The following is a 25,279-nucleotide window of genomic DNA, read 5'->3' on the forward strand; positions in this document are numbered from 1 at the left end:
AAGAGAGCACAGTCAGAGAATGTTCGTCTTCTTCCACATCGCTCATCTTGTAAAACTCGATGACTAAGGTAAGAAAACGTATTTTGTTATCACTGGGCTAGTAGGAAGAACGCATGTAATGGTCGGCTATATTACAAAATAAAATGAGCAAAAAAAAAGAGACTAGGTAGCAACATACAGTTGTCCTCTGTTTGCAAGACTATGTTAATGTGGTAGTGTGATTTTGTTTTGCTATAATATGAACACTGCATTGTACATTTTGGAATAATTTATAATGTATCGAAGTCAAACTTTTATTTTGAAGGATGTGTGTTAGCCTTTCCGCTATCATTGGTTCTGTCACGTTCCTTGCATGTTGATATAACCTGTTTTTATTTATTTATTGATATTGCATAAATAAGTACATTGGTTTTAATATTAAGGTTGGATACATTTCCATAAAGGGAAATATTGGGTGTTATCGACGAAAGAGAATATTCTTGTCCGGACGGCACGTCCCCACACTTCTGTTGGCTTTACTTCCTGTGCATGGGTCGTGTCTTGGCTTGTCTTTCCGGGCGGGCAGGCAACTTGTCTGTGTTGTGACGAAAACTTAGTCAAACACACATGAAGTCAGTCTAACAGTTTGAGTTTGAGTTTATTTCGAACATGCAAGCATACAACGTGATGTATCATGTTGTATGCTTGCATGTTCGAAATATACAGTGTTACGTTTTAGAGCCACAATTGTATTTCTTTTCATACATACATCTGTTAATTTTAGTGCGTTAATGTCCGGTCCACAGCGGTTAGCATTTAATGTTAGCAGGAGCAGCTAGCTTAACATGTCACAAACTTTCTCATTTTACAGCGGTGTTATAATGAAGACAACACATGATGTAAGTGTCTATATTAGCTATATTAGCCTACTATCAAAGGCTGACGCACATCTTCGTTGACAGAAATGTTGTAGTTTTATTCTAGGCATTTTTGCAACATTGGAAATCATTAGTAAAATGGAGGCTTCTCACAGGATGAGATAACTTCTGGAAATTACTAGCTCAGAATGGCCAAATGTATAGATGTGTGTGTCCAAATTAAAGGAAACCGCAGGCTGTCTTCTTCTAATGGATTTATTACAATCTTTGCAAGCTGGGTAACGTTTGCTGTGGTCTGGAACAACATGGCACACAAAACACTATGAGAAATGCAGCTAATATTACATACAGATAATGTGTCATGAGACATACAAATTTAAATTAAATACACATAGGACATAAGTAAAGGAATTTAAATGAGCTTAAATATACCTACAAACGAGGCATAATGATGCAATATGTACATACAGCTAGCCAATATAGCATATTAGCAACGATTACCTTGCAGTCATGCATTGACCAAATATGCCTGATTAGCACTCCCAACAAGTCAACATCAACAAAGCTCACCATTGTGCATTCATGCACAGCATAAAAAGTTTGGTGGTCAAAATGTGACAAAGAAGGAGTGGCATAGAACACATCTTTCTGTGGCACTGTAGGAGAAAGTTGTACATGTAAACAAACTACGGTGAGTTCAAGGACCGCTGGAATTAGTAGGACAAAACGGCACTTGCCAATTACTCTCATCAGTGAAGCATGTTTAATATAAACAGTGGGATTTCCAACAATTAAGAAGGTTTGTGTCATGTTTGTCCTACAGAAACCATAGTAAAACAAAAAAATGTTCACACATCTTTGAAAAAGCTCCAGGGTGGCGCTAAAGAGCCGCATGCGGCTCCTGAGCCACGGGTTGCTGCCCCCGCTCTAGTAGGTGCTGTAAAGTAGATTGACAAAGATCTGTGACCTTTTTTTGTACTATCTTTTTTAACAGCTTCAGTGCTCCTTGTCATACAGTCTCCAAATCTCGAAAATCTGAGCAGTGGTTCTCAAACCTTTTTCACCAAGTACCACCTCAGAAAAAAATTGGTTCTCCAAGTACCACCATAATGATCAATGTTAAAATACAGTGGCACAGTAATAATAATAATAATAATGACGCCTCAGTATTCATTCAAACAAAGCATAGGTTTTTATTTAACAACTACATTTAATATTTTGGGCCACTGTAACATTATACACAGTTAGAAAAGTAACACCGTGATTGAAATTAGGAAAAAAAAACACTGTACTTTAATCAAGTGATTATTTGGCGTACCACTAGATGAAGCCTGCATACCACTAGTGGTACGCGTACCACAGTTTGGAATCATTGACCTAGAGAGATGAACACTATTGTTCAACAAGATACTGTACATAGGGAAGTATGTAATTGTAGAACAGCATAAATCCCTCATTACAATGGAAGGACATTTGCATTTGTAGACTATAAAAACATCAAAATAGAGAGAACACAAAACCTAGATCAGTTTGAGACCAAGGCGTGCATAAAAATAAAATTGATTTATAACTTATAAAATCAATAATAAATGTATAGTCTAGTAATGTAATATGCTTGCTAAATATTTATATATAATATAAAGAACCTAATAATTTCATGTTGCAGGAAACTGGGAGCTTGGAGGAACCTGAACATCTCATGATGGCCATTCCTGTGACCCAAAAGCCTGGAGCTTCGACAAATACCAGATAACATTGGCATCGTCACAGAGGGCGTGGAAGTCATCACAGGGCATAGAGTTATTGCAAGGGCTTGCTCTCTTCTCCTTGGCTTGACCTACGCGCTGAATCTCGATCATCCCAGACAGCTAAAGTATACACATTTGAGGTATTCCAAAAACTTTTCTTAAAACTGGATGATTTAAAGCTGCCAAACGCACTCCAGTCCCTGAAGAACAAACCTCTGGCTTGATATGAGATTGTAGATGCAGTGCAAACGTTTGTGCGACACAGCTTCTACGCTACGTTTTTAAGTTAGCTCTGATTTGTCCCCCAAATGTCAATGACATTTCAATTGTTGTTAGTAGTACACATTTTTTTTACGTTGTACAAATTGCACTTCTGTAATTTATGTTTTGGCACATGTTTTTATGTGGTGCCGAATGTAAAAATTCAGTCACACTTTTCTAGCAGATACATTTCTCACATTTAGCAAATTTTCATCACACTTAAGACTAAATGTTGACTCTACATTTTATATCTAAATATTAAATATAAATATAAATGTTAAGTGTAAATACAAATCTAACTTGGGGCAGCACAGGGGTTAGTACGTTTGCCTCACAATACGAAGGTCCTGGGTTCGATCCTGGACTCTGGATCTATCTGTGTGGAGTTTACATGTTCTCCCCGTGACTGCGTGGGTTCCCTCTGGGTACTCTGGCTTCCTCCCACCTGGGGATAGGTTGATTGGCAACACTAAATTGGCCCTAGTGAATGAATGTGAGTGTGAATGTTGTCTATCTTTGTTGGCCCTGTGATGAGGTGGCGACTTGTCCAGGATGTACCCCGCCTTCCGCCCGTGTGCTGCTGGGATAGGCTTAGTGAGGTGAGAAAGCATGGAAACACATGTTTATGAACACATCACCATTCTGTAGTGTAATATGATAAGTTTTATTTTAAGTAGTTGAAGTCAGCATTTCGTCTTTTTCAAATTTGTGGTTTGAAATGCGTGACCAAACTTCTAAGATGGCGTTGCAATGTACATGTGCTACAATGTCCAGCTTTTACAGAGCTATGTTTGTAAGTCAATTGTGGTTACTTAAAAGTATTAAATGTTTAATTGTTAATAAAATACTTATTTGGGTATTTTTTGAGTTCTGTACTTTCTGGGCCATATCTGTCTTATATTCTTGTAAGAAAAAATAATATTTAGATTTAATTAAGGGACAAGAGGTACAAAATGGATGGTAAATGCATTGATTAAATTCAAATCAATGCATAGATTTTTGTGGATGATTATTACTCAATTATATGTCATTGATATGTGGAATTAAATCATTTTTTATGAGTGCTATTTACACATTAGGGAGATTACTTTTTCAAATCAACTCAGTTATTTTGTTTAGATTATCGTTAATTCTGTACTGTTTTCTATTCAAATCTGCTCATATTTACTGACAAACTATTAAGGGTTTAATATAATTAATATCTACTCAATACCAAACATTGTGAAATGTAATGATATTAATTGTAATCTGTTGCCTCAATTTAATTGAGTAGATGTGATGATTTCTGTATACTATGTTTAGAAATATTATGCATACATGTGAGGCATTGTAAAATAATGCAATCCATCCATCCATCCATTTTTTACCGCTTGTTACTTTTGGGGTCGTTGTAAAATGTATTTTCTAATATAAAGGTGATTTAATTTGCATTAAATTTGTCCAATTCTTTTGAACGTTCCATAGTAATGTAAACAGGCCTTCATTCTGTACCAGGTCAGGCAAGATGTCGCGTGACACTTTCCTGCAGCATGCGCATAAGACAAGGTTTTTAGTGAAAATGTTCACCAAACACGACGCAGCTCCAGCTTTACGCCATGACGTCATCAGTGTTTGTGTTCTCAGCCGCGCCATTACCCGGTAGATATGAGCACGTCGAGCTCTGCTGACCAAGATGAGCCGCCGGCCGACAGTGGTAGGGAGTCAGACAGAGCCATGTCGCAGTCCGACAGGTAAAGACGACATGCCAGGAAGGTTTGTTGTACGGGTTCTTTTTGCGTTGTGGCGCCAACACGTAGTAGAGACAGGCAGCGGTAGCTAGCGAGCTAATGCTGCTAGCTGGCTAACTACCCGGAACCTTGCCAGCAGCAGCAAAGAAACAAAGAAAATTGCTTCTTTGAAATCACACTAACTTTGTAAGAGAGTAACTTTGACACACATTATGACGTTATTTCTTCTCAGGTTAGGGCATTCAGTTGAACCTTTTATTCGGCGATGAATGCTTCTATGGCACACATAAGTGTGAGCTGGATAGGGAAACTGCACTTTTTTGGAATATGGGTGAGGGCCGACATCCGGGCAACTGAGCTACATACGGGTTCTTCGAGCCATAGCAACCAGACTTGGCGTTGAAAACAAGCCGTTGCCATTACTCTTTAACCTGTCGACCTACGCTGGTTAAACCCGTCATTCTGCCTCCAAAATGCAGAAAAACTGTGTTGTTTTTGGTTGTGCTAACCACAACTGGAAACAGGGAAAACAAAGGTTGTATTTTGTTCTGCCAAAGCGTGATAAAAGCCCACAGAGACGAGACAAATGGCTCGCAGCCGAAGTCGGGGCCGGTGGCAACAAGAGCCGCCTCACGCTGTCGTCGGTGGCGATCGAGTTCCGCGACTACTTGGTGGACTTCATCGAACACTACGCCCAGTTGGGTCCCAGCAACCCGGGCATGGTGCAGGATGAGCCGCGGCGGGCCCTGAAAAGCGAGTTCCTAGTGCGGGAGAATCGGAAGTACTACATGGACCTGAAAGAGAACCAGCGGGGACGGTTCTTGAGGATCCGGCAGACCGTGAACAGGGGGCCCGGCTTGGGGTCAGACCATCGCGCTTCCGGCGCAGGGACTTATCGAGTTCCGCGACGCTTTGGCCAAACTTATTGACGATTGCGGCGTGGACGAGGAGCCCGCGGAGCTGCCGGAGGGCTCGTCGATGACTGTGGACAACAAGCGCTTCTTCTTCGACGTGGGCTCCAACAAGTACGGCGTGTTCACACAAAGTTGTTGATAACTTCCGCGTCTCTTTCTTAGTAGCGCGCAGGCTAAGCTAACTAGCAAGCTAAGCTAAGCCTGAGAAGCTTTAAAGTTCACTGAGGCGAGTCTGACGCAAATAATACATTTTCGTTTCTTCACACGATATGCGAATAAGTAAAAATGCGTAAATGAAGGATTTAACGCCAACTTCCAAGCCACAACGCTCGTTAAATGCCTTTTCTGTCAATGCTGTGTTCGCTGTGAGCTGGTTTGTTTTCAACGAATTCCCGGTTGCTAGGGGATTGGTAGGCGGAAGTGACGTAGGTCCGCCCTCACCCCCTTTTTTGTTCTTGTAATGAATTCTAATATGTAATATTCTCAATACGTCAGTGGTTAATTTGGTCTCAAAATATTGTTTATTGGCACTCATTTTGTTGGTTCAACAAAATTTGTTATCGGCCCAGGCCGAAAGAGTAAGTATTGTATTTATCAAACACCAGTTGTTTGATCGCAACATACGTCTTTTTTGATTTGAAGGTGTTGAAACTGCCATTTAAAATCGTTATTTTAATATTTAGAATGTCTTTGGCAAATTAAGTGAAGTGAAATATATTTACATCATGCTTTTCTTTATATACTTAAAGCTCTTTACATAGTGAAACCCATTATCTAGATATGAGGTCCCCAGACTACGGCCCGCGGGCTAGATCCGGCCTGCCAGCGTCTAAAACTCAGCCCGCGGGGAGTCCCATCCATCAATTTTCTACTGCGTGTCCCTTTCGGGGTCGCAGGGGGTGCTGGAGTTTATCTCAGCTGCATTCGGCCGGAAGGCGGTGTACACCTTGGACAAGTCGCCACCTCTTCACAGGGCCAACACAGATAGACAACATTCACACTCAAGTAAAAAAAATTAAATTATTTTATTTTATTTTTTTATTATAATTTTTTTAATCTGTTCTTTCTAATCCATTTCCTACCACTTTTACTTTGTGTCTCCTAGCCGCTCAGGCAAATCATATTGTCTAAAAATGCATTTTCCCATCGATAACGTGACATTGCGCTCAGAATATAAATATATATACGGCCCGGCCACCCGCCCAATTTTTTTAACCCAATGCGGCCTCCGAGTCAAAAAGTTTGGGGACCCCTGATCTAGATATTTAGGCTTTATTTAAACCAGTGTGGGTGGGACTGGGAAAAGGTGGGTAAAGTGTCCTGCCCAAGGACACAGTGGCAGTGACTAGGATGCGGAAGCAGGGATACAACCTGGAACCACGGCCGCTCTACCAATTGCGCCACGCCGCCCCCTCCAATGTAACAGTAAATTAGGGTAGAGCAAGTGCATTTTGAAAAGTCGCTCCTTCTTCTTGCTTTGTTGGTACTAAAATCTGCTCCTGCCACATGATGACAGCCTTACTCATGCGACGTCGGCCCTTCATGTTAGCTGCCTCCATTGGGCATCCGTGTGATTTCCTGGGGATTGTTGGCCTTTCCCACCACCCTCCCCCTCAAGCACACGGACAGCAGAGCATGTCCACTGTGGAGGTGTTTTGGTGGGGATCTTAAAGTGAGTGGATTCCTTATCACTTCTACAGGACAGTGGGGGTTGTCTGTAGGTCCCACAATGTTTTAATATGCAATTTCTTCATAAATTCATACACTAATAATAATGTATTTTTAATCAAAGCTTTGTGGACCCTGTAGTTCCCCCCAATGACAAAATTGCCCTAAAAGGAGCAGCATGGGGTCGACTGTGAGCACATCAGGCATCTCTGATGGCAACAAGAAAACACAAATTGCTTATTATTAAAGCTGAAATTGCCAGCATAAGTTTTTCTCTTACCTTCAGCGGGAGTGGAGAAAATTCCCTGGACTGCCTACCCAACTGCATCACTCGCTGTCCTTTGACCCCATCCTTGTCACCACAAAAACGGACCACCAGCCAATCCAAAACCGAGCCCCCACTGCTGAGGACAAATAAAAGGACCATTTACACAGCCGGCAGGCCCCCCTGGTACAACGTCACTGGGACCACCTTCAAAGAGGCCTTTGTCATCGGTAAGAAAACCAGATCATTAAAAAAAAAAAAGTAGTCTCTGTTCTGCAAGGGTTATTAGATTTAATTATTAGAAACTGTGTGGGAAATTATAATGCAACCCAGTAGAGATGATGATAATGTCCTCCTTGGGTTCCCCCTAAAGCTGGTCCCATGTGTTTAAAGCACAGTACACGCGTGCTGATGTTTGCACACAGATGCACGTTCGCGCTTCATTTGCTAGCTGCTAAGACTGGTCCTCAGGCACACATTTTACTGTGTTCATCAGCAAGAGGTCAGCCACGTGTAATGTGAATGGCCTAGAGTAAATACACAGCTTCATCAAGCACAAAATCCCTTTTTATCGTGAATAATGTTTTAGTGTTAACATTTATTATTAAGGACATTCCACTTAATCAGTGACGGTTGTGTCACCAAAAAAGATGATAAATGCACGATAAAACAAACTGTAAAATATTTATTTTATTTATTTAGATGACCTTAAACACAGGAAATTGAAATTAGACAAATAAAATATTCCTAAAATTTGACTTTACTAAAAAAGTAATTATTTAAATCCTCCAGAAATATAATTGTTTATGTTTTTGTGATTTGCAATGCGCCGCTTATTTTGTATTGGCCCGCAGCCCATTCTAAAAATAAAATTCACAAAAAAACTAATACAAATAAACAGGGCAGAAAGGTGTAATGTAAGGACATTTTGTACAGGTTAATTGTAATTATACAAACATCACATGCTGGCTTCAAATCATGTAATAGACGATTTTGCCTCGTGCTTTATCCACTTAAGACAAATAGACCACCCTCTCAGGAAAAACACAGTCTTAGGTGCACTATCACGGATGGTTGATCAATATAGACTTTATTATTGTATTCACAATTAAAATTTGGACTGCGATGTTCTTCTCCCATGTCAGCAGTTTGCCTCTTGAAGCTGACTGTGCTTAACTGAGGGTGGTGTGTGCGCACACTGCAGAGGGAGCTCACTGGTCCGTTGATGCTCCTGCACATGCACATCTGCAGACAGCAAAGTACATTTTCGCCACAGTCTGCTGGCACACTTGGGAATGTTCATCTAATGGATGGCCTCGGTGCTCGATCACCCGTAGCCCCTTGCTTTTTATTTACATCACCATTGTTTTTACTCAGCCTTCCCGGTAAGATCTATTCAGGTGTACTGGAGAGGAGGCTACGCCGGATTCAGGAGGAACAGTGTGGTTTTCGTCCTGGTCGTGGAATTGTGGACTAGCTCTATATTCTCGGCAGGGTCCTTGAGGGTGCATGGGAGTTTGCCCAACCAGTCTAAATGTGCTTTGTGGACTTGGAGAAGGCATTCGACCGGGAAGTCCTGTGGGGAGTGCTCAGAGAGTATGGGGTAACGGACTGTCGTATTGTGGCGGTCCGCTCCCTGTATAATCAGTGTCAGAACTTGGTCTGCATTGCTGGCAGTAAGTCGTACCTGTTTCCAGTGAGGGTTGGACTCCGCCAAGGCTGCCCTTTGTCACCGATTCTGTTCATAACTTTTATAGACAGAATTTCTAGGCGCAGTCAGGGCGTTGAGGGTATTTGGTTTGGTGGCTGCAGGATTAGGTCTCTGCTATTTGCAGATAATGTGGTGCTGATGGCTACATCTGGCCAAGATCTTCAGCTCTAACTGGATCGGTTCGCAGCCGAGTGTGAAGCGACTGGAATGGGAATCAGCACCTCCAAGTCCGAGTCCATGGTTCTCACGCGAAAAAGGGTGGAGTGCCATCTCCGGGTTGGGGAGGAGATCTTGCCCTAAGTGGAGGAGTTCAATTACCTCGGAGTCTTGTTCACGAGTAAGGGAAGAGTGGATCGTGAGATCGACAGGCGGATCGGTGCGGCGTCTTCAGTAATGCGGACGCTGTATCAATCCGTTGTGGGGAAGAAGGAGCTGAGCCGGAAGGCAAAGCTCTTAATTTACCGGTCGATCTACGTTCCCATCCTCACCTATGGTCATGAGCTTTGGGTCATGACAGAAAGGACAAGATCACGGGTACAAGCGGCCGAAATTAGTTTCCTCCGCCGGGTGGCGGGGCTCTCCCTTAGAGATAGGGTAAGAAGCTCTGTCATCCGGGAGGAGCTCAAAGTAAAACCGCTGCTCCTCCACATCGAGAGGAGCCAGATGAGGTGGTTCGGGCATCTGGTCAGGATGCCACCCGAACGCCTCCCTAGGGAGGTGTTTCGGGCACGTCCGACCGGTAGGCGGCCACGGGGAAGACCCAGGACACGTTGGGAAGACTATCTCTCCCGGCTGGCCTGGGAACGCCTTGGGATCCCCCGGGAGGAGCTGGATGAAGTGGCTGGGGAGAGGGAAGTCTGGGCTTCCCTGCTTAGGCTGCTGCCCCCGCGACCTGACCTCGGATAAGTGGAAGAAGATGGATGGATGTTTTTATTTTATTTATTTGACTGCAGTTAAACGTTTGTTACATTGCCAAACTGGAACATGTACCACTGGACCACTTGTGTTCCAATCACTTAATCCTTCATTTCCCCATTTAATGATCTCATTAGTGATGACAGTAATCATTAAGAGTATGTTGACACATACATTTTCCTGTCTACTCTCCTCTTTCTAAAAACTGTTACGTTTCTTTAAACAAAATGTCAATGCTTTAAATAACCATGGTGGTGTTCAATTTAAGTCAATGTAGGGTTTTCTGCAGGTCTTTGTGGAGGAAGTGCTTCTGGAAAAACAACAGTAGCCAATAAAATCATTGAGGCGCTTGATGTTCCTTGGGTGGTTCTTCTCTCCATGGACTCCTTTTACAAGGTGACACTACAGATTGATGTTTGTTTTTCACAGAACTTCCATATTCATGTATCTTCTTTATTGGTAAATACTCTGTTCCTAAAATGGTGCTGCTTAAATAACACTGTATAAGTTCGAATTACAAACCCCGTTTCCATATGAGTTGGGAAATTGTGCTTAATGTAAATATAAACGGAATACAATGATTTGTAAATCATTTTCAACCCATATTCAGTTGAATGTGCTACAAAGGCAACATATTTGATGTTCAAACTGATAAACCTTTTTTTTTTGTGCAAATAATCATTAACTTTAGAATTTGATGCCAGCAACGAGTGACAAAGAAGTTGGGAAAGGTGGCAATAAATACTGATAAAGCTGAGGAATGCTCATCAAACACTTATTTGGAACGTCCCACAGGTGAGCAGGCAAATTACAGGTGAGCAGGCAAATTGGGAACATGTGGGTGCCATGATTGGGTGTAAAAACAGCTTCCCCAAAAATGCTCAGTCTTTCACAAGAAAGGATGGGGCGAGGTACACCCCTTTGTCCACAACTGGATGAGCAAATAGTCAAACAGTTTAAGAACAACGTTTCTCAAAATGCAATTGCAAGAAATTTAGGGATTTCAACATCTACGGTCCATAATGTCATCAAAAGGTTTAGAGAATCTGGAGAAATCACTCCACGTAAGCGGCATGGCCGGAAACCAACATTGAATGACCGTGACCTTTGATCCCTCAGACGGCACTGTATCAAAAACTGACATCAATCTCTAAAGGATATCACCACATGGGCTCAGGAACACTTCAGAAAACTACTGTCACTAAATACAGTTGGTCGCTACATCTGTAAGTGCAAGTTAAAGCTCTACTATGCAAAGCGAAAGCCATTTATCAACAACACCCAGAAACGCCGCCGGCTTCTCTGGGCCCGAGATCATCTAAGATGGACTCATGCAAAGTGGAAAAGTGTTCTGTGGTCTGACAAGTCCACATTTGAAATTGTTTTTGGAAATATTCGACATTGTGTCATCCGGACCAAAGGGGAAGCGAACCATCCAGACTGTTATCGAAGCAAAGTTCAAAAGCCAGCATGTGTGATGGTATGGGGGTGCATTAGTGCCCAAGGCATGGGTAACTTACACATCTGTGAAGGCACCATTAATGCTGAAAGGTACATGCAGGTTTTGGAACAACCTTGGGCAAGACACTTCACCCTTTGCCTCTGATGGCTGCTGGTAGCGCCTTGCATGGCAGCTCCCGCCATCAGTGTGTGAATGTGTGTGTGAATGGGTAAATGTGGAAATACTGTCAAAGCGCTTTGAGTACCTTGAAGGTAGAAAAGCGCTATACAAGTACAACCCATTTATCATTATCATTTACATATGCTGCCATCTAAGTGCCGTCTTTATCATGGACGCCCCTGCTTATTTCAGCAAAACAATGCCAATCAACATTCAGCATGTGTTATAACAGCGTGGCTTCGTAAAAAAAGAGTGCGGGTACTTTCCTGGCCCGCCTGCAGTCCAGACCTGTCTCCCATCGAAAATGTGTGGCGCATTATGAAGCGTAAAATACGACAGTGGAGACCCCGAATGTTGAACGACTGAAGCTCTACATAAAACAAGAATGGGAAAGAATTCCACTTTCAAAGCTTCAACAATTAGTTTCCTCAGTTCCCAATCGTTTATTGAGTGTTGTTAAAAGAAAAGGTGATGTAACACAGTGGTGAACATGCCCTTTCCCAACTACTTTGTCACGTGTTGCAGCCATTAAATTCTAAGTTAATTATTATTTGAAAAAAAAAATAAAGTTTATGAGTTTGAACATCAAATATCTTGTCTTTGTAGTGCATTCAATTGAATATGGGTTGAAAGGGATTTGCAAATCACTGTATTCGTTTATATTTACATCTAACACAATTTCCCAACTCATATGGAAAGGGGGTTTGTAGAAAACATGTACTATATTGCAAAATTTAGGTTAGTTTTAAAATGTACTTCTTACATTGGTGGCTAAATGCTATGTCATAAATGACCGCAAGTTGTTTGTGTGCGAAAAAGGTGCTAAATAAAGACGCGCAGGAGCTGGCGGCGAGGAACGAGTACAACTTTGACCACCCTGACGCCTTCGACTTTGAGCTGCTGGTCAGCGTCCTCCGAAAGCTGAAGAAAGGAAAAAGCATTAAAGTTCCTGTGTACGACTTCACGACGCACTGCAGACGCAAGGAATGGGTAGGTGATAAGAATACAATTTTCTAAATTTGCCCGATGTTCACTGTGAAATTAAGGAGATGTAGAAACATATGAACATTCAAAAATGGCGGCCAGCTTGGTTTTTTTAAATAAACTTACATGGGTAAAGAAAAGTCAATATTTTCATTGATTTGATATCCCTGCTTGTCATCTAGTTTGTGTGTATGTATTGCTTTCATTGACATAATTAAAAGCAGATGCATTGATGTGATCGCAGTTAATGTGATAATTATTTAAGCTTATCTACAAACAACCTCATTCTGAGGAATCCATTCAGCGGCGACGACTGTTCCCTATTTCTTTGCAATGTAATTTCATGGCTGAAAGGCGCAAAGCCACATGGGAAATGGCCTGTCGCCTCTCACAAATCCTTTTAAGGGCCTTTTGTACGGGCTGCTTGTAATTAAAATCGCTCTGCACCCTTCTTGTTGAGCTGGGGAGGCTGCAAATGCTGAGAGCCAGTGTGCGCCTTCTTCTGTGGTCCATCAGGAAGTCTCCTTCAGTCTCCAGGCGGCTGCACTTGAACATGTTAAAGGCGCCTTAAATCAACTCTTAGGAGAGGACACTAAAATGACCAAATCGATAAAAATTCATCTGTTTCTATACAATTCACAGCTCCTACTCGCCCGCTGCACTCGCTTTGTCTCTGCGCTAGTTCCAGATCAATGGAGCGACGTCCTCTTTATTGACTTTCATGTGACACTGATGGAGCGACTGTAAATATGATGGCAGCGCGCTTGGCACATTTTGTCTCTGACTGCTCAAACTTTATTGTTCGTAAAGTCACCTTAATCCACTTCTCACGATTGCGTGTAAAAAATTGTCAATGAGCAGTGGTCTAATGTCAGTATAGTCACTTGATTAGGTGCACATTCTAAGGAAAACACATATAATTGTACTTACTAAGGTAACAATGTTTACTTTTGATAGACATTGTCAGAGAGGAATTCATTTACCAATATGCTTATTATTATTGTACTTGTACAACTCTACTATTTAAAATATTTTACAGACTGTAATAGATTATGGATTGATATCTTTAAAATTTTGCAATATCAATTTGCAAGGCATAATATCGATACACACAAATGTTCTCAAAATATTAGCAACAGCTGATGGTAAAACCAAATCAAAATTTTGTGTTTATTTTTAAAGAAAGAGATTTACTTGTTTAGATGCAGCCAGTTGCTTTTACAAACATTGACCACAGTCTAAAAGGATGGCGCTGTTACGATATGTTGTCCCACAAATTATTACAGATAAATATTATTGTTGTCCGCATTATTTTGAGACCAATTTAATATTTGGCCCCGTTTACACTGTGCACCAAATCAGATTTTTTTTGCCCTCAAGTGACACAGATCTGATCTTTTTTTGCCTGTGTAAATGCTCCAAAGCACTTCAAATCAGATTTGGGCTATATCAGGATGTAGTCCGAATCTGATTTGAATCTGATATTTTCAAATGTGACTGCAGTGTAAACGACAATGTGACATCCTTGGGTGAGCTACGTCGTGACGCCCATGTTTTCTTGCATAGTAACGACTTCCATGTTCTGGTGTTCTGTTTAAATGAGCCGCTTTTGATTTACGCTGCTGCGGCATCAACAAATTATACCATAAGTTTCAAAACGCTGATTTAGATATGAAATTAAATATATATAATAGAATAATTACTTACTTGTAGCGTTAGTGACAAGTCAGCTCTTCATCCATGAGAGGTAGCTCATTGCAACAGATCAACTTCCTTTGTATACACTTTGTCGAGCTGTGCATGCAAGTGACGTTGAGACCACATTTGGGCTTGTGTGCGTTTACAATAGAGTCTGATAAAGATCAGATTTTACTTGCAGCGTGAACAGTCAGCTAAAAAAAAATCTGATTTGGGCCACTTTGGCCTGCAGTGTAAACATAGTCATAATATACAATATTAATGCAAGTAACCCTTTCAAATGCAATAAACATTTTTTTCATCAGTATTTTTACAATTGTAATTGAAAGGTTAAGTACCTTTAATTATTCTAAATAAAATGTACTCAGTATCTGTTAGCAAAAATGTAACTTCAGTAAATGTTGAACATCTTGAAGTGCAGTTTTTTCCCCAGCTGGAAAGACTGGGTCAGGTGTTTTTTTTTATTGTTTTGGCATACTGGCTCTTTCGTCCTGTGTTGGTAGGCAAATTTTGCTCATTTGTTTTGAAGCCAAACTAATTTCCCACATCGAGACATTTTGCTTTGTAATCATCTTTTTTCCTCCAATGTTTTGTTACCTTGCGGTGCTTCTTACTGGCCATTTGCGACTAGCTAAGTTCTGTCGTTAGCTACCAGTCTCACGTGCTATTAAACGAATGCGTTCAGGTCATGAGAGCGATGCACAGAGTGAAACCTCTTGCACCCTGATTGAAAGCTGCTCGATACAAAGAAAACAAACACACGAACATGGCAATTTATTGATGCCGGCAAAATTATTGAGTTCGTTTTCGTTCATCATTTGATTAACTGACTTATTATTGAACCAGGTTTAGGCGGTATACTTGTAGGGTTGTGTTGGCCTACAAAATGCCTGATTGTGCTCTTTTTTTTTTTTTAACAGAAAACTGTATATGGTGCCAATGTGGTCATCTTTGAGGGCATCCTGGCCTTTGCTAACAAGGAGCTACTAAAGGTCAGTTTGCATGCATGTCTTTAAGTTGCTTAATACACACATTTAACATAAATAATCAAACTTGTAAACAAGGTTCTTAAAAAATTTACCTTTTGAGGAAAGTTCCTTCAAAGCAGACCATCCTGCATGAGTGTGCTTTTGTGTGCGTGTGTGATGTGAGAAAGCTGGACCGTTGCGATAAGGAACAGCAGCCTCCCTTGGGAGCTTTCAACGACAATGTTAATAATGGCTTGTGTCTCCACAGTGATTGATTGTTTTGGTGGTGTTCATCTTTACTACACTACTCTGAATGATATGCTAATGAAGTGCAGTACTGTGACGTGGGAAATACTGGTGCTAGTGGGACATTAGCTTGTCGTGTTTCTCATGTTTTGATTGCACGCATCAGGGGTGTCATTGAGGGCCACATCTCAGTTATGGCAGCCCTCATAGGGCCACCTGTAACAGTGAATATATACTGTATATATAAATACAATTGCCTATTCAATTGCCTGAAGTTTTGTACAAATTATTGGATAACTTGCTTTGAAATCCTAAGTAAGGGTCACAAGCAGATACTTAAGCATTTATTTAACGAACAAAATGTTTGGCATATTATATCAACCAACGTTTGTTGCATGATCAGATAATATTAAAGTTAAAAGATATGCAACTGCATGCAGTACATGCAATGTTTCTGTCAGAATTGAAAGAACGATCACAGAGGTATCCAAAGTGCAGCCCGGGGGCCATTTTTTTTTCTCTAAGTGATGGAGTTCAAGACAATGCTTGTAGTTTAAATGTGTTTCTTTCTTAGAGCTTTCTTAGAGTTTTGTCCTGTTTAAGTTGTAAACTGTTATATGCAATCCAGGATTCAATATCTGAAATGCATTTAAAAACAGTTTCAATTAGTTGTGTGTCATCAGGGGACATGGACACTTACATCTTTGTGTCATCATCATAACTGTAGAAATTAATTCCGTGTTTCCTGATGCCGATTGGAATCATGTAAATATAAAAAGAACATGACCTAAGATAGACCCTTGAGAGACACCACGTGTACAAAAAATGTATCGTGGTGTCCCCTTGAAGACAAAAATGTATCAAACTGGCCCGCCCCAATATGTAATTTTTCATTATGTGGCCCTCTTTGGAAGAAGTTTGGACACTCCTGAATTTTTTATAAGAAAGACAAAGTGCTTTATTGACGCACCTAATTTCCACGCTGTGGCGGTCCACATAAAATGACGTGGCGGGCCAGATTTGGCCCCGGGCCTTGAGTTTGACATAAGATCATCACATATAGGGCTGCAACAATTCTTCGATTAATTTGTTTAGAAAACAGCATTATTTGTATTTTTGAGCTTTGATGAGTAAAATATGCGGACATCATTTTGGCAGGACTGCAGAGAGCAAACATGAAGGTGTGTTGAGGCTATAAAGTAGAGCTGGACAATTGTGGTAAAAATAATATTCGCAAATATTTTGATTGATAATGAAATCACGATTAATAATATGATTATTAATCAATTTGAAAACATAAGTACTTATTGTTCCACCTAAACTCAACTTTAAATATAATTTTAAAATAAAAATTGATATAAATTTGTAATGAATAAACTACAGCAAGTAAAATGATAGTGATAGTAACAACAATAAATAGAAATAATAGCAATATAAAAAACAATGAAATTAGGTTTTTCCGTTTTATTTTTTGGAATTTCATTTTTTACTTTTTACATTTATTTTACCACCATGGAGTGTGTGCTTTTTATGTCATTAATAACATTTAATAAAATGTTTGTTAATTAAACGCAAAAATCCTCACATTTATTGGTGCAATACATCTTTGGACAATTTTGACCAGTATTTTAAGTCAAACCATAATAATTGTGTAAATGTATCAATAAGGGCTTTAAGTACATTATGCTTGTGTAAGGTACTTTTTGAAACCTTTATTTTGTTAGTGCAGTCAGACCTGATGTTGTGCACAACCCTTTTTTTTGTAAAGGGGGGGAAGTGTGGTGCTGTTCTGAGCTTGATGAGTGCAGAGACGACTTCAAGCTGTTAAAAAATAAGGAGCGCTTGCAAGTTGCGACTGCTGTCCTGTTTGTACATACATCTTACATCGATTATGTTGTTCACAGCATAAGCAGAGGAGATGTGTGTGGGTGTATAGATTATTATTGCAAGCTTTAGTTTTATAATTTAGTTGCTGTTTCAAGTAGACGTCTCCACATTGTTAAATTCTGGGCGGGCAGTTGAGTTTTGCAGGGATGAATGAACGGTACCGGACAAATTATTTTCCGAACAAATGTTCCTTCTCCTCACAACGACAGCATTTCACTCACAGTTATGTTAATTTCCCTAATATTCTGAGTTTAACAGTTGATTCTGTTTTATTGGTCAATTCTGTGATTCTGTCTACGGTTACGTTAACACGGAAATAATCAACCATGGTGTGATCACAAAAAAGCACGCGTGTTTTTTTCACTTATTAGCTCATCTGTTTCATCGTCACAAGCTCAGAAATGTGCATGCATGTTGCACGGCCCTTTAATCGTATTTTTGATTATGATATTTTTATGATCATTGAAAGCCATAATCAAAATCAAAATCCGATTAATTGTCCAGACCTACCATAGAGTGCGTTTAATTCAATTACTCAATCGAACAATAGATTACTCTAAATACATCCATTAGCTTTTCCATTGTTTTTGGAAAAGCTAAGTTGACTCCTTACTGGTTCCTTTTACAATTTGCCATCTTTTGGTTGGCGGCTTGTGGAGATTTACAACAAGTGACCCTCTTGGCTCGTTGTTCCACTGAGTTATGCCTACACCTCTCTGGACAACACTCACTAAATCACATGCCAACACCTTTTCATCTCATCACTTGTCAGTAGGTTTGTTAGCGCCGCCTCGTTGTTCTCACTCGTCGTCGGAATGCGTCCACATTGATTTTGCGTGGTTTTTGCTGAGTGGATGTTTAGTGTCAGGATGGACGGTGACTTTATTTTTTCAAGAGGGCTGCATGTATGTGTGGAAATAAAAGACATCGGCTCACCTTTGCATTAATTCTCTTGCCAGCTGCTGGACATGAAAGTATTTGTGGACACGGACTCAGACATCCGGCTCATACGCAGGCTGAAGAGGGACGTTTCTCAGCGTGGGCGGGACATCAACGGCATCATCAAGCAGTACAACAAGTTTGTCAAGCCAGCTTTTGAGCAGTACATCGAGCCCACCGTGCCACTCGCAGACATCGTGGTGCCTAGAGGTCCACTTCTGTCTACAGTACAAGAGATTGTGGCCCCTTTGTAATACATACTCCAGCCAGCTATTGTCCTTCAACAGGTGGCGACAACTTTGTGGCACTGGATTTGATTGTTCAGCACGTTCACAGTCAACTGGAGAAGGTAACTAAACCTTCCTCACAGCAACTTACATTTCCAACAAGCACTTCTTCACCCCATCAAGTGAGCTCAGTCAAAAGTCCAGGTACTACCGTACATAGAGGAATAGTCAGATAATCTCTTCTAGCAAACACACACACCTGGTGGCTTTAGTAAACACACACACACAACCACGATAATGTTGGTTAATCTTAAAAAGAGTTGTAAATTTCTTTAACGTCTGGTGTTTCTCACTGTGCTTGTGTGTGTGTCTGTGTACATGCACGTCTCCCCACATTCCTGCCTTGCCTGGATAAATGCTGTGTAATCATTCCAGCGTGAGATCAACGTGAGGTATGAACGTTTTTACAACTTTTTTTGACTAAAACACTTATTGTCAAAGTAAAGGGTATTTAGACAATCTTTCAAACTAAAACCGTCTTAATGCTGAAACCCTGCAAAATATTTTCACATTAAAATTTAATCTTAACAGAAACTTCCACTTAACACAAACTGTCCTTTTCGAGTAAAAACTCCTTTCAAAGTAAAAATGACCTTTGTGGTGAAATAGAGTGACATGTCTGGTGTTTTTACCCTCGTTTATACTTAAGATAATGCAAATACATACATTTGTACAAACCTTGCATTTTGTTTCTGTCCATCCTACCTTTTACTCTGGGGAAACGCTCATATTTTGCCCTTCCTTCCTTCCCATTCCTGTACTTTCCCTTATCGTGACTGTCATGGGGAAACAAATCAGGTATTGCCGCTGCAGCACAGCTTCGGGTCCACTCCACAACACATCCGGTAGCCCCTAAAGTCAGGCCTTCAAAATGAGATAAAAGCACACGAGTAAAATAGCACAGTTGTACCAGGTGTACGGTTCCTATTATTTTCCTATTATCTTCCCCTATTTTTCGTAAAAATTTCACTTATTTTTAAACGCAAATGTTGACAGGTATGAACCGAGCCACCAGGCTAGTTAGTTAATATTTCACACAAGGCCTCTTGAGAAAAAATGCATGTGATGTTTCTATTTGGGAAGTGTTGAATTTTAGAACTTAATGCCATCTTTAAATGTAGAGGAGGAAAAACCTTCACTACATCATTCACTATTTCTTCTTCTTCTGTCTTCCAATGGTATCTTCACTTCCTCCTGTCATGAACCTCCTTCAGGGGAAGCTGCGCTGGGACATGTGAGGCACATTGTTGCCCTTTCACTTTGTTTGCTGTGCATTTTGACCCCCCTACACCCCAAATACAGATAGTGTGCTGTTTTCTATTTAACTAACATAAAATGACACCAACACAAAGTCTGTGTGTGTGTTTCAGCATGTGTTATGGCTGTTAACACTGTCAGCATGTTTTAATGCAGTTTCGCATCTCCCTTTGTCTACTTAGTTGGTAACCATGCAATAGACCCATCTTATTGCATTGGAAAGAGTGTGTATGCCACCTGCTGGTCACAAACACAAAAATATTTATAGTATGGCAGAAAAAAATATGTAGCCTATGTTAATTCCTAAAAGACAGCAATCGGATTTAAATTTTTGCTATGCAATCTGCAAACATTTAATTAAAGATTTGTCAATCCAGTGGTAATAACTTTCCGAGTTTATTCAGTGAATCATAGCAGGGTAATTTTTAACTATTTGCCAATAACAATTTTGATAACCAAGCATACAAAAATATTGTTTATATAATGTATCAGTGCACAGGTTAGCTGTGTGTTGACGGTAACTGGATCCTCACTGATATTGCTTGTGTGGTGCTGGCAGGTCGGCTCTGGCCTCGGCCCACCAGGGTCAGCCTTTACCCGAAACCCTGAGCGTTCTGAAGAGCACGCCACAAGTGCGCGGCATGCACACCATCATCAGGTCAGTTGTGTTAAAAACCCCAGTGTTAAAGTCGTGCTGAATGTCATGTTTACCACCATTGTTGTTGATTAGGAATAAGGAGACAAACCGTGACGAGTTCATATTCTACTCTAAAAGATTAATGAGGCTCCTAATTGAACACGCCCTCTCCTTCCTGCCCCTCAAGGTCTGCTAACTCAACTGAAGTCCAGTGAAGCATGGTGTTGTAAACCATCTTAATTTAAGGATGTAACAGCAGGGCTCACTTTGTCTTCTTTTACCTTGTCTTCTACTCTACAGCCCGTATCTGTGGAGACGCCTCAGGGTGGTGTCTACGATGGCATGTGGCTGAGCGGTAAAAGAGTATGTCTGTTTCCTTTTTGCTGTTTACTATGTGCTGTCTGCCAGTAAAATCTTATAAAGAATATATCTTTAAATCATCGCCTTAAATTTTAAAGCTTTAAACTATGTATACATGGACTAGAAAGGTTTTCTACTTAATCTGTTTATTAATTTGTCATCTTTGGTCAAAGGATTGTTGAAAGTGTAATGTACCAATTTAGACGACCAGGTCTGAGTTTGACTTTGCATACACTTGTTTCGGGGATGTCTAGGAAGGTACATTGAGATGGTCTGCTATCATACACTTCTAGTAATGTGGAATAAATATTTGTGTTCCACATTTGCTGGACTTGTAGCGCTTCAATGAGTAGTTATTGTTGCAGATCACCGGCGTATCCATCCTGAGAGCTGGAGAGACCATGGAGCAGGCACTCACGGCTGTGTGCAAAGACATCCGACTGGGAAAAATCCTCATCCAGACCAACCACGACACGGGTGAACCTGAGGTAGGCCAGCCCACAAAGTAACTATCCTCATTCAAGATAGAAAACAGGTTGTTTCATGCGGATCTTTGTGTGTTTTTTGTTGCATTTATGTAGCTGCACTACCTGCGACTGCCTAAAGACATCAGCGAGGACTATGTCATCCTGATGGACAGCACCGTGTCCACGGGCGCCGCTGCTCTAATGGCTGTCAGAGTGCTGCTGGTGAGTGGCAGCTTTGCTGTGTCTCAAATCGAATTCTTCTGTCAGTGCACTTCAATAAGTATACTGTATACACTGGGTACTTAGTTCCTGGGTGCACACATTTCGACAGTTTATCAATTGCCGCCAATGTGCACTTACTGGAAATGACTAGCTTAATATTTGCACATTTCCTTTTTTCTTTTCCCTTTTTTAGATGGTTATTTTCAACCACTCATAGAAGTATTATGCGAAAATTTGGATTGCACGATAACATGTCTGCCTGATTTCCTCCCCCTTTTCTCGATTGTACAATGATCAGAAATGTATTTGTTGCTACTTTTTCTCACGTCTGTCTACCCACCGCTTCAAATGATGGGGAAAGTACACCACAGTTGCCACACAAACCTGTGACTAATTTGGAAAGGCTTGGTAGTCCCACCCCTATTGTTACTTAGCTAAGATGGAAATTATTGAGGGTGTCAAGTGTCCATCACCATTTTGACCGTTTTTAATGCATCATCGAGGCACACTTATGCACTCAAAAGACTAAGGCTGTGTTTTGATTTGTGCACTTCAACACTTACATTTAGCATTTTGAGTGTGTAAGTTGTTACCAAGTACATGTACGGCAAAATGCAGTATGCAGTCAGTACCAAGATATTGCACTCAACAAGGCCCAAATGGTGAGTGTGTGGCAATTGACCCTAACTATCTTCAATCATCACTTTCTTGCCTGGAGGAACTAACTCGAGTGGTTTCAATACACATTTAAAAAGGAGAAAAGAAGAAATCGATAAATACTGTGTTCTTCATTAATGGTAAGTGTGCAAAGACAGTAATCTATTTGGGACATCAGTACACTGTTCAATGCATATCCTCAGAAACAAGTATGTAGTTTACATATTGAAGTGTAAGTAGAGCAATCTTAATTTTTACAGCACTTTTTATCTATCTTTAGTTGTAGTCTTTTGAGGAAAATGTATTATAGTTTTAGTCCAATTTCAGTCATTTAAATTGGTTTAGTTTTAGTCAACGGAATTACATCACATTTTAGTCAGCTAAAATTACGGTAAATTGAGCCGAATAAAATATAAAGTATAAAAGATAAGGCCTGTCTAAATTGAGTCGAATTAAATTAAAAATTATAAAAGATAAGGCCTGTTTAAAGTTTACAGACAACATGGTAGGATCTTATGGTCAGGAATGATGTAATTAGAAATTTTTTGCTCCACAGCAAAAAAATACTTTTCTTTTTTTTGTGCAGTGTCTTTTAGCAAAGCAGGAATGTATGTGTGTTGTGAAATGAAGTTACTATGCATGCCTTTATTGTAATTTTGTTTATGAATGCGGGTGAACTGGAAGCAGCAAATACACACACTGTATGTGGCAGGACACATTTCTTATGTGGGGTGTAATAAATAGAAATGCTGCATCAACTTTCTCTTTTTGCTGTGCATGTGACGTAAGTGCGTTGAACCACAACCACAAAGTTGCCATACCTTTACATATACCATTAAATAAATGATTCACAGAGGCGTAAAAAATTACTTGAGAATATTTTGTGAAGAAGTACCATACCATACCAACTTTATTTATAAAGCCCTTTAAAAGAACCACAGTTGAAATCAAAGGGCTGTACATCACAAACAAGTAAACATTTAAAAAGCAGAGAAGTACAAGCAAAGGACAGACTAGAACATATCATTTAAAACAGAGGTAAAATATATATAAAAAAGATCAGACTAAAAAATTATCTTAAGAGCAATTTGTTAGATAAAAGGCAGTTAAATGGTTTAAAACAGTTTAAATAGTTCAAAGTCTCATGCTGGGTTAAAAACCAGTGAGTAAAAATGAGTTTTAAGAAGGGTCCTAAAAGTAGACAAAGAAAGGGCCTGTCTCACATGGAGAGGGAGATCGTTCCAGAGTTTGGGACCCGCAACAGAGAAGGCCCTGTCCCTTCTGAGCTTGCACTTTGATTTCGGTACCTCCAGGAGTAGCTGATCAGCTGAGGTGGGGGCATAGAGGTGGAGCAGCTCAGAGAGGTAAGGTGGGGCAAGACCATGTAAGGATTTAAAAACAAATACAATAATTTTAAAATGGACTCTAAAAGACACAGGCAGCCAGTGAAGTGAGGCTAAAACAGGAGTAATGTGCTCTCGTTTGCTTGTGCAAGTTAAAAGTCGAGCAGCTGCATTTTGGACCAGCTGCAGACGTGAGAGGGAGGACTGACTATTTCCAAAGTACATAGAATTACAGTAATTCAGCCGAGATGTGATAAAGGCATGGATTACTGTCTCAAACTATTGCCTGGAAAGGAGGTTTTTAACCTTGGCCAGCTGATGTAAATAAAAAAAGCTGATAAGTGAAACAATAGAATTAGCTTTAACTTACAGTTGTGTAGATGTCACGATCAATGACTCGCATGCTGATGGCCTCCAAGCAATAGTTAAATCCTTTTATTTTTTTTTTGCAGATGAAAAATCCAACTTCTTTATCTCACAAGGAAAAGCATCGGTTGGCTCTCCTTTGTAACTATGTAACTTCTGGTCCCTCGTTAGTATATGTATGCTGTTAAATAACTGTGATTAGATACATTCCTAACTTGTCCCACTTATCAACAAGACAATAAATATGATTGGATTATTTTTGTGTCAACATTTTCGTCTCATTTTTATTTGTTGAGTAAAATGTTAGGTAGTTTTGTTATCGTCTTAGTCAACGTGCATTTGTTTTGTTTTGTAATCGTCTTATTTCGAGGATATCTAAGACGGAAATCATTATTCAAACAAATTAACAGTGGAGTCGAGCAGTGTGGCTATTGAAACACAGCCTTGGTGTAAGGACAGAAGTGCTGAAATTGGGATATAACACGATGTTACACTTAACAAAAAGCTGGAAAGAAAGCATTTTGGATTGTATCATGAAATGTGTGTTTGGTCTTAACGTCTGAAGGACCACGACGTGCCGGAGAACAAGATATTCCTGTTGTCATTGCTGATGGCAGAAATGGGCGTCCACTCTGTGGCATACGCCTTCCCCAAAGTGAGAATCATCACCACCGCTGTGGACAAGGAAGTCAACGAGCACTTCCACATCATACCGGGCATCGGTGAGCACTCGTAGGAAAACCCCCCCAAAACACTTACCAGGTTAAATCGTTTTCTTGTTTGTTCCCAAAGGTAATTTTGGTGACCGTTACTTTGGCACAGACGCTCCGTCAGATTGGTGCGAAAGTGACGATGGCATGGACTTCTGACAGAACACTGATGTTTCTAGAAACACTTAATGTGTGGACTTGGGGTCAGAGAACGCCTTGTTGCCCGTCCTCTGCTGTTTGTGCTCAAATGCTAATGTCCCACCAAATACTTGATGAAGACAACTTTGGTTACCAGTAATGTGTTCATGATCACGTGTGTCTTTATTTTATTTGACTGATTTTCTTTTGAAAAGGGACAATGTTATGATATTAGGAGGTTTTTTAAATATTTAAAAGCATGTGGAAATTGGCTGGTGAACCCTGACTCATTCCATGATTAGAATAAAAGGTTTCTTTTTAAGTGGAACAGCTTGGACAGCTTTCATGATGTCAACACTACACATCTTGTTGGCGCTAAGTGTGTTTTCTTAACTTCTCAACCACGTAAACCTCAGTGACTCTGGA

At 40.3% G+C, this 25,279-nt stretch overlaps 1 pseudogene; it reads left to right on the plus strand.

Annotated features, from left to right (window-relative positions):
- The first annotated feature begins 4,640 nt into the window (after positions 1 to 4,640).
- On the plus strand, positions 4,641 to 25,181 carry LOC133648567 (uridine-cytidine kinase-like 1; annotated as a pseudogene).
- The last annotated feature ends 98 nt before the right edge of the window (positions 25,182 to 25,279 follow it).

This window comes from Entelurus aequoreus, linkage group LG04, assembly GCF_033978785.1.
Source record: "Entelurus aequoreus isolate RoL-2023_Sb linkage group LG04, RoL_Eaeq_v1.1, whole genome shotgun sequence".
Taxonomy (NCBI): Eukaryota; Metazoa; Chordata; class Actinopteri; order Syngnathiformes; family Syngnathidae; genus Entelurus; species Entelurus aequoreus.